We start from the raw sequence: 11031 nt of genomic DNA, 5'->3' as shown, positions 1-11031 counted from the left end.
TGGCACAGTATAGGCATTATGTGATTGAATTGCTTCACCCCCACCAATACTCGGGCGGTTGCATTCTGCACCAGCTGAAGTTTCTGAACTGTCTTCAAAGGCAGCACCATGTACAGTGCATTACAATAGTCTAGCATGGATGTCACTAGTATGTGGATAACTGAGGCAAGGTCTGTCTTCTCCAGATAGGGCCACAGCTGGCATACCAGCCTAAGCTGGTAAAATGCACTCCTGGACACCACAGTCACCTAGGCTTCCCCAGTTAGCTCAGAGTCCAGGAGGACTCACAGACTGAGCACTTGGTCTTTCAGGGGGCGTGCAACCCCATCTAAGACCAGTTGTAAACCTCCATCTGAAGTAGTTGGTTTCCCAACTGTGGACTTAGGCTGAGATACAGTGACTGACCCAAAGTCACTTAGTGAGCTTAATGGCTTAGGAGGGATTTGAACCCCAGCCTGAGCCTAATGTTATTTTCACTACATTACATTAGCACTCTGTACTATTATAGCAACCTTCCCCAACCTGGTGCCCTCTAGGTGTTTTAGATTACAACTCCCAACATTCCTGACCACTGTTTATGCTATCTTGGACTGATAGGAGTTGAAGTCCAAATCATCTGGCGGGCACCAGGTTAGGAAAGGCTACGTTATAGCATGGAAAACATTACAAAGGTCACATGCCATAAATGTGTAGCTTTCCATCAAAATGTTCTGATATTCAGTAGATTAGAGTTTTCTTATTGCTGTGATTAACAATATCCCAGTAGTAATTTCTGGTGGATGGGGAGGAAGCATTGTTGTTTATGCCAGACAAACCAGTTGTAGCCTTTGTGATGATTACTGTACAAGTTAGTAGTAGATACCAGGGGATGTAGGTATCAGCAGATTACCTAAATACGCAACATATTTGAGTAATATATTCACAGTCAAGAAGGTTAGTAACATGAGTGTCTTGGTAACATGAGAATAGGAAAGCCTAAAGATGCTTACAAGCCAGCTAGAAGAGTCACAACTGATGCTTGTTATGAAAATTAATCTGCTTTACTGTCATCTAGGGAAAGTGCCTTGAGCAACACCAACTATTTCTTTGAACAGCGTATCAGTGATGCACCAGACAACCTGAGTCCTGATCTTGAACCTTGAAACCAGCTTGTCTAGATAAATGTTTCAGATCAGTTTTGCTACTGCTCTAGAAATGGGCGTGACAACTTCCATTTATCTCTGTTTCTGCAGAGGAAAGTATTATTCTGAAATATTCAAAAACAGAGAAGCGGAGCAAGCAAGATGAATACTGATGGATGGAAACTTTGTTGTTCTATATGAATTTTTATTTCCTCCTGATTGTTGTAAACTAGTATGGCTTGTTCTGAAGTATGTGTCTATGCATGACCATTAGAAAGAAGCAGCAAAAACAGCAACTGCCATTCATATTCAGACACTCTATCAGTGAACTTTTGAAGTGGCATCTTTGGGGAATTTAACTCTCATAGTCTGCTCGAGTCCTAGCATTGTTCAGAAAAACTGCTGTAACACTCATTAATTGACAAACTTATACATTGATAAATACATTCTGGACTCATAGTTCTAATTAGTCTCCTGTTTTATACCTAAAGGCTTCCATTGTAACTTCTTATAATTGCTTCTTAAATTATTCATGCTGTCAACTAAGAGAAGTTGTTGACCATGTCTCCTAAGATCTTCAGTCTATCTCAAAGTATATATTCTCCAGAAATCTTGCTCTGAGCTGAATAACTAAAGAATATCCCTTTATAAAGTCAGTTCTCACACATGATCAAAACAGCTGGAGAAGGTGCTGCCTCAACAATAGAAATGGCTGTAGACATCTCTGTGTAATCCCTGGTTCCTATGATCATTTCTCCATAATTCAGGGGAGAAATTGCCACTCGTATGTATGGAATAGGTCATAGTGCGCTGGTTTGCATGATTGCTCGTGCACACCATGGCTTAAATAAGCCACAGCAGTCTGTGGCGTGTGCCAGCAACCATTGTGAAAATTCAAGCTGCAGAGGGCGATTGCCGCAGCTTATCATGACATGCAAACCTAGGAAGGGTGGCTTGTTGCCATTATTAACAAGCCACCCCAGAACCCTACTGCAGCCCAGGTTTGGACATTATGATAAGCCGTGGTGACCACCCACCGTGGCTTTAATATTCACAATGGTGGCCTGCACACGCTGTAACCCACCATAGCTTTTTTAAGCCATAGTGGGTGCCAGCAATCATGCAGACTGGGTGAGTGTCTCTTTAGTCAGTGGTTCTTCTCTCAGCAGCATATTTGATTTGCCAACAGCAGCCAGACAGATGGCTTAGGGAGGCTCAATAATAGAATTTAATGATAATTTGATACCACACAATACATCATTTTAAAGAAATTCATATAAATCAGTGCGGCTCCAATACACCAAGAAAGGTCTCCAGTTGAGCATAGAATAGAGAGTCTGTTGTAGTCTTTTGTAATGGGTTATTTTTTACCATTACCAAATTTATTTAAAATGATGTATATCTGGCATCAGACATCACTAAAATTACATAAAAAGTGTGTTTTATGAATTTGAATTATTGGTGCTGTGGCATACAAAATGCAGATCTTCAGACATGTTTTGTTAGTCTTGTAAGGGAATAGCAACTTTTTCGAAACCCATTATGAACACAGTCAAGGAAATGATGGAGCATAGCCGTTGTAACTGCACCCTCTTTTATCATTTGTCAGAGCAGAGGAGTATTGACTAATTGTTCTAGTGTTCAGTGGCCTCTTCATTCTATACAACCCCTTGTCTTTCCTGGTTGGCTCCTAATCTGCCCCTATGCTCTTCTGACCCCAACTGTCCCAGGAGTTTCAGGTGTCACAGATATCCTATCCCAGTTCTTTTTCTATCATCTGTTGAGATAAATACTGCACAGAAATCCAAAGGGGGGGGGGAATCTGAATGTTCATATTTGTTTTCCATTGCTAGAATTCCTGTTAATTCCATAGCTGAATCCTCGCCATTAAAACATTTTTTAAATGGTGCTGCATATAAATGCTACTTCAAAGACAACACTTATTCCTCTCTAATCTCCATAACACGCTTCAGCTCTGGGAAAGCAGCAGGTTTGAGGGGGTCTCTTGGAATGATTCCTTTCCCTGAATACTATAAATCATTCCTTCAAGAGATATTTAACTAATACTCTTTATTAGCGATAAATAAGTAGATAGCCTAAACCTGATCACAGCAGCAATGCTCTCTCTCTTTTTTCTTTTGACAGCTCTGATTTCAAAGCTGAGAACCTGAGGCTATGTTTATTTACTGCTTTGAGCACAAATCTATTCCCAGCAGACGACAACAGAGGCTAACATCCTGCCTTAATGGAAATTTTCATGGCATAGTTTCTTTTCACTTTACCTTATTAATCACCCTCCTGGATTTTCTGTTTGTTGCTGGTTTCTGATGCACACATCATTTCTAATCAAACAGGTTATGCCCCTTAAGTATACTCAGGCCTATGTCTCCAAACAGACAAACGTATCCTGAATCTGTAAAAAGGATGTATCCTTCCAGAAAAAACAAGTGTTTAGGTTCAAACTGGCAGCATAAACATGAGCATATCATGCTTTAAAGATGGACACGAAGGCAACATTGTCACTTGTGCCAGGAGACTAAAGGTTGTTTCACACATTACATAGTAACAAACTTGGATTCGCCACTCCATGGTGGATCCAACCTCCATGCTACATTCAACAGGGAGTCACAGCCAGCTCCAGTGATTTCAGTGTAGCTGTACAATATGCATATTTTTAATTTATTTATTTATTTATTTATTAAATTTATTAATCGCCCATCTGGCTGGTCACCCAGCCACTCTGGGCGATGTACAACCCACCATAAACAATTTAAAACAATAAAATTTTACCATAATTTTTTTTTTAAAAAAAAATACCCTAACCCACCCCAAATGCCTGCCTGAACAACCACGTTTTTAATGCACGACGGAAGCTCATTAAAGAGGGGGCATGACGGAGTTCCCTAGGGAGGGAGTTCCACAGAGTGGGGGCCACCACAGAGAAGGCCCTCTCCCTCGTCCCCACCAGTCTAGCTGTCCTGGCTGATGGGACAGAGAGAAGGCCATCTGAGGCTGACCTTGTTAAGCGGCCTGTCTGGTGTTGCTGGAGGCGCTCCTTAAGATAGGCTGGGCCGGAACCATATAGGGTTTTAAAGGTCAAAACCAACACCTTGAATTTGGCCCGGAAAACAACTGGTAACCAGCGCAACTCCTTCAGCACTGGAGTGATGTGATCTCGCCGGCGGCTGCCTTTAATCAGGCGAGCCTGCAGGCCCTGGCTTTAAGCACCTATATGCCATGTTAAGACTATATGCAAAGTGTACATTCCCTTTGCATATAGCAGGCTGCAGAGGCTTGCCAGAATGTCATACCTATAACCAGCTGCAGGTCAGGCTGGCCTGAACTGCGGTGCCTGTTGATGATGTCACATGTGGGTGCTATGTGCTCACTGTCTGGACTGACAGCTAATAGGGGCAGCAGAACATAACATAAGAACATAAAAACATAAGAGCCATGCTGGATCAGACCAAGGGTCCATCTCTTCCTCCATTCTGCTCACACAGTAGCCAACCAGCTGCCTGTGGGAAACCCACAAGCAGGACATGAATGCAATAGCACCATCCCACTCATGTAGCACCATCCCACTCATGTTCCCCAGCAACTGGTGCACATAGGTAGCATATAGCCAACAGGGCTAGTAGCCATTGATAGCCTTCTCCTCCATGAATTTGTCCAATCACCTTTTAAAACCATCCAAATTGGTGGCTGCAACTACATCCTGTGGTAGCAAATTCCATCGTTTAACTATGCGCTGTGTGAAGAACTTTCTTTCATCTACCCTGAATCTCCCACCAGTCAGCTTCATGGGATGACCGCATTGGGCTCTAATATTGGGGCCATTTTAATAGTCCATGGAGGAAGCCAGGGGGAGGACAAGAGGAGAGTGATTGTAAGAGACAGAGGTGGAGGTAGATGGAGAGAGGAGAAAATGGTGGCAAAAGGAAGAGTGAGGAGGGAGATAGAACCTGGGAAAGGGGGACTGCAGGGGCACATGGCAGCTGAAGACAGCACTGGAGTTTGCCCACATGCCCTTGCCAGAGACTTTGGTCTAATCCAGCAAAACAATTCCTAAATTCTTGTGCCTGTTCTAAGTACATATTTGCTGTCACTGCAGGTCTTAAGAGCAGGACACAAATCTCATTCATATATTTAATAGACTAAATAAAACTTATATTTGGATCACTAATTTGGAACATTGGTAGGCTTCATAATGCTTTTGGGGTTCTTATTTATCTTTGTTTGAGATGAGAAGCTGACAACATCTAACATTTTTGTGAATGAACCATAGCTATATAGCCCATTTGAAAAAAAAATCCCTGAATTTCTGCACACTATTTGTTTGGTGGCTTTTGCCACTGCCTGTACATCTTTGCCATCTATATTTGCTTGTAAATCTTGCCCTTTTATAGGGCAAGGATATTTTAAACCCGGAAAGGAACATTTGAAAATATATTACCTTTAAATAGTAGGATTCATCACTTCTAAACTTCTATGTCTGATCATCAAAAAGCCCCATTTCATTTCTGAAAAGCAAAAAGAAGAAAAATCCCTTCTGTCAGGTAAACAGAATGCATTATCCCTCTTTAATAACCATTTTTAAGCATGCTTCTGTATTCCTTTTTTCCACAGCTGTATTGCAATAAGCCTTAGAGTAATTGCCAGTTCTCTTCTCTAATAGGTTCATTATTCTTTTGCCATAATTGCAGCCATTAAACGACCAATTGTTAAATTTCCACTCCTACATTTACTTAGCGCTACATTTTATAATGGGGGTATATCATTATGGTACCCCAGTGGCCACAGCAATTGTTCAAATTGTTTCTAAGAAGTCAATGACATCCATTTGAAATACGTTGGGATTTTTGATTTCCAAATAATCCCTCTCCTATCCTGTCTTCCCCCTCCCTTTGGCTGTATGGTTGTCTTTTTTTAGCCATTCCTAAGATAGCAACTGCATTTAGGCAGCTTTTACTGAAAGCATAAGAAGCTGACCTATTCAGGAAGACATAATGGTATGACTCTAATATTTCTAAAACACCACTTTCTTAAGTTTAGGTAATGATTCATATATAACAAGGTGACAGAGCAAAGATTTAACCAAAGAAATTAACACTTATAGCTTAATGGCTTTTTGAGGGCTTTGATTTATCTTTTCCCATGTTAAATTTGCTGGGCTTTCATCTGCATGGTAAAAATGATCTAGCTACTGGTGTTAGTTACAGTCATGGTAACAAAATGATCCATTTTATGCCTCTTGCAATGTTGTTCAGGATTCTGAGACAAGCTAAATATCTTGTTAGGCTTGGTACATGTTTGTTGGTTTAGAATAGTAGATTTTTTAGCGTAACAATAACAGAAATATTTTAAGAAAGGTATAAAGGCACTTAAGATGAGCATTTTGTTTATAGTCATTAGCATAGTTCTTTGTTTCTAAGAGCTTTTCTACATGAGGCATTTATTGTGCACCCATTCCTCACTCATGGTTGTTCATGGATTCTTTAGACAAGATCATGACCCTTGTGTTTTTTATGAATGCTTCCCCAGTTTTTTTAAGAGTGGGGGAAATGGAGTATTATTTGTGAAAGTGAAAGAAACCCATATTTTCCTACTTGTCTAATTGCAATATTCCACTATAGCACAGTGACATCTAGAAGTTATGTAGTGGGAAAGTAGGAAAGGAAAAGCTCTTTATATAGAGCTTGGATCTCAATTCTGCAATGAAACAAAAATATACAAAGGATTAACAGCCTCATGTAGAAAAGCTCTAATAATATGGAGCCTTTCTGTTTTAACAACTTTCATCAGTGTTGCTATAACAGCATTGGACCCTTGGTCTGATCCAGCATGGCTCTTATGTTCTTATCTAAGATTACTTTGGAATTTTGTATTATTTACATGTATTAATTTTGGTACAGTAGATCCTCTGTATAAGACTTTTAAAGGGTTTGATATAATGTAATATGTTGTTGTGATGACCTTTAAAGTCATACTATAAATAAACTTGACTATTATCGTTCGGTAGTATAAGTATGCATACTCAAGGGAAAGTGTTAACAGTCAAAACAGATCACATTGCCCCAAATCCTGATGTGTCATGCTCATGCCAACTATTCCCAAGTACGAATGGCATGAAAACCCACAAATTGCACTCAAGTCCTGTAATCTGGAACAAGCTACAGCTTGCTGAATTTTATGTATTCAGAATCACTTGCTGATCCTAGATCCAGATGGCAAGAAGAATTTTAGGGCTGAACCAAGTTGCCAAGGCCATTTCTCAGTCATTCCACCTACCTCAAATTCAGCTGTTTTCTTTTGCTACATTTTAGGAGTGAGGTGAAATTTTTTTGTGAAAAGAAGAGAATCTGCCACTTTGTTTTTGTTCCAGAAAACTATGTTTTGAGGTGCTTTTTCAGTTTTGGAAAATGGCTGCCTCCATAAAAAAATGGCTGCCTCATTTATCACTCGCTGGGAATGCCATTATTGTGGGCAGCTGTTGAATATGTATAGAAAAACACGTGCTTTTACGGAGTGGGCAAATTGTTCCTGCAGCAGCTCATTTTATTTAAGCGGTGCTGTACAGTTAAATACTCCTCCAAAGAAAGAGCAGTGATTGAAGAAGGTTTCTTTAAAAATATATAAACTCATAGTGTGCCATTACATTCAACCCTATTTTTACAGCTGAATTACTGAGGAAAAGAATGTATTTTTATGTTTATTCAAAAACACACCCAAAGGTTTAAAAGGTGTCCCATGCTGTTTTTTTCAGGGAGCGGAATATGAGATCAACAATGCAATCCTATGCATGTTATCAGAAGTGAACCCCTGAGTTCAGTGGGACAAGTAAATCTTACTTCCAATAAATATAAGTAAACAGGCTGAAGAATCAAGACAATGATTTGGAGAAACAGAGTTGGGGAAGGGCCATTTCACAAAACCATTTCTTCTTGAATTACTGGGTCAATTTCACAAATATTCAGCTGAATCAATTTCTCACTATGCTAGAAAAAATAAATCCACATGAAAATGTGTACATGTTCTCACGCACATTTCTCCAAATACGCACATTTTTGTATGCAATTTGCTAAATGTATACATTTATGTGCATTTTTTTAAATGTATACATTTCCTCCCATACACTAATGTGAATTTATGCATATTTTTCCCTAATATGTGCATTTGTGTTCACATTTTCTTAATATATGCTTTTTTGGTGCATACTTTTAATTACCAAACTTGAGCTCAACACTCAGGAAAGTGCAGAGTTCAGAATGCAATTGTGTTCGGGTTCATGTTTTGGTTCGGAAAGTGCAAATTAGGTGTGTTTGCATCAAAATGTGAACCAAATGACATTCTCACCCATCCCTAATCATTACTATTGTGACCCAACCTTAATGAGAGTCTGATTAAAATTAGGCTAACGTGGAGCTTTACTTTCAAAGAGAATTCTGCCTAATAAATGAGTTAATAAAATAATCTATCTGTAGCTAGTCAATCCTGGCCCTCTCATAAAAGTAAAGTGAGGGCATGCCCACATAAAATATAGAGAGTACAAGATCCATCATTCTCATTTTAATTTGTTACATTAAAAAGGCAGTTAGCCTTTCTCAAATTGCTGAAGTTTGGCTACAGCAGGAACCATTCTGGGAAACCTTTATGGATATCATCACATAGTTGCTGAAGGAAATTTGGAGGACAAAACACATCCTCATTGGCAAAGATTAAGGGTGAAGGATGCATTTATACAGCTCTTATGTTAAGGCACTATTTGGCAAAGCCATGCAATAAACACCCTTGCTAATGCCTACAAAAGTTTGGAGTACATGTGAGTCTTCATAAAAGGAACACCCAGGGATTAAGGAACTGATTCAGGTGGAAGCTGATGCAGAGTTAGCGAATGTAACGTCTGATTATTATTTGCATTCACAAAGTGTGTTCGCCCATTTTTTTCTTAATACAAACCATTTACTTTGACCCTGTAGGCTATAATTCCTGATAGCTCTGTATGTATTGTTACAGAAGAAGGATAGTTTTTAACCCTCTTATAAACATCTGGGTTTCTCACCTGACTTCTAAAGCTCCAGATAAGATACAACAGAATTGTTCTAAACTTTAACACGCACAGACGCACGCACACACTCACACTCACGTTTCTTCGCACGCACACACTCACACTCGTGTTTCTTCGCAGCCACCCCAAGGACGAATGAACAGCTCCTGTCTCTCATCAGAATGCCAAGTGTTAGATTCAATTTTCAAGACTATTCCTCAACCTAAGGGAAAGAGTTGACATGGTAGGTAATAGAATCGCACATTTGGGTGGTTGTAATTTAGATAACTTCCATCATTTCCTTGTGCTATTTAAACATAAAGAAAAACCTTTGCATTTAAAAATGTCAGAGGACTGGAAACAGCTTACAAACATCAGAAGGAATTAAAAAGCACATTTAACACCAAGTAGTGGAGTTGCAGTTTATGCCACATACTGTCTGTGACTGTGGCAAATAAATCTATTCTTATTAATATCTTTCATGGTTGATATTGTTGTTACTATGTATTAAATATTATTATTCATTGACCCCTTGCATCATGTCTTCTCACCTCCATTTCCTTCTTGTTTATTCTTTCCTCATTCTTGCTTTCAGCATCTGTACTTTTTTTCTTTAGCTTTCAACCATTCTTTCATGTTTCCTGAATCTTAAAAAACAACAACCTACTTATAATTTTCCTCTCTGTTTAGTTAGTATCCCATCTCACTTCTTTCTTTTGTATCCAGACCCTGACAGTAATATTCCTGAACTGACAAAGAGGTCCACATACTAAGGCCCATTTAGAAGCTGGTGGTAAATGTTTCCTCCACTCTGCATACCCAAATAAAATGGTGATATGTCTAGGCTTATCCCAAGGCTTCAAACAGAGATATTTTTACCTCTACAAAGTCCTCTCAGGCTACTTTTGTGACCTTGGAAAACCGCTTTTTGCCCCCCAAAATGGTGTCTCAGCTTCACTATCAGGGCAAATGTGTGTCCTGAACCTTCCTTTCAGAACATTTTGTCTCAAAATAAAGATGAGAACATCCTGAGGTTTATGGCCTTCTTCACAACCAGTAGTGTCATGAATGAATGGTTTTGAAGGTTCATTTACAAGTTTTGTAGAATCTTTTGACTATTTCTCTCTCTCTCTCTTTCTCTCTTTTTCTAAATTTGTCATGGCTCTCTGGAGAAAGTGATGAAATCATGAGAACTAATATCACTGATGTGAAACAGCTCAGATAATTTCTACTTAAATTCATATCTGTTCGCAGCTTGCCTTGGTAATGAATGCAAAAGGCTAAAGGCTTTTTCTAGGAGTTTTCCATCCAGCATTTATATGTTGCAGATTGTGCAAATGAAATCTGAAGCAAGAGGGCAAAATAGGAAGGCAATCTAGTTTAGAAAGGGGAAGGAGCAAAGTACCTATGCAAACCAATAGCAGAAAATGGAAGCGGTTCTTAGCCAGATAAACACTTGTGAAGAACATAGGAACAAAAAGGAGCCCTACTGGATGCCACCAAAGCCCAACTTTGTTTTCAATGGGACATGGCCACAATTCACTTTAGCTGTGTCTATGCAAATGCAGTTTAGAATTCCTTCCAAATGTGAAATGGATGCATATAGATCAGGGTAGAGCCAGCTGCCATTCCCCCCGCTCCTGGTGTGTTTGTTAAACCTGCTTTGAACATCTGAAAAGGAGTAGCAGGGTTCCCAATCAGATGCAGAGAGTTCCACTCCATCACTTGTATACTTGTCCCTTTGGGCTTTTTCAGACCTTATAATGAACACATGTGAAACGGCTTCTCCTTCATACATTAAGATTGCAATCCTACGCATTGTGCTCCTGACAAACAGAGGGCTATGGTTCAGAGCCATCCACC

Source organism: Heloderma suspectum, chromosome 4 (assembly GCF_057233095.1).
Source record: "Heloderma suspectum isolate Gila_16-S chromosome 4, 16-S_ref, whole genome shotgun sequence".
Lineage (NCBI taxonomy): Eukaryota > Metazoa > Chordata > Lepidosauria > Squamata > Helodermatidae > Heloderma > Heloderma suspectum.
Note: the sequence above shows the minus strand (reverse complement) of the source record.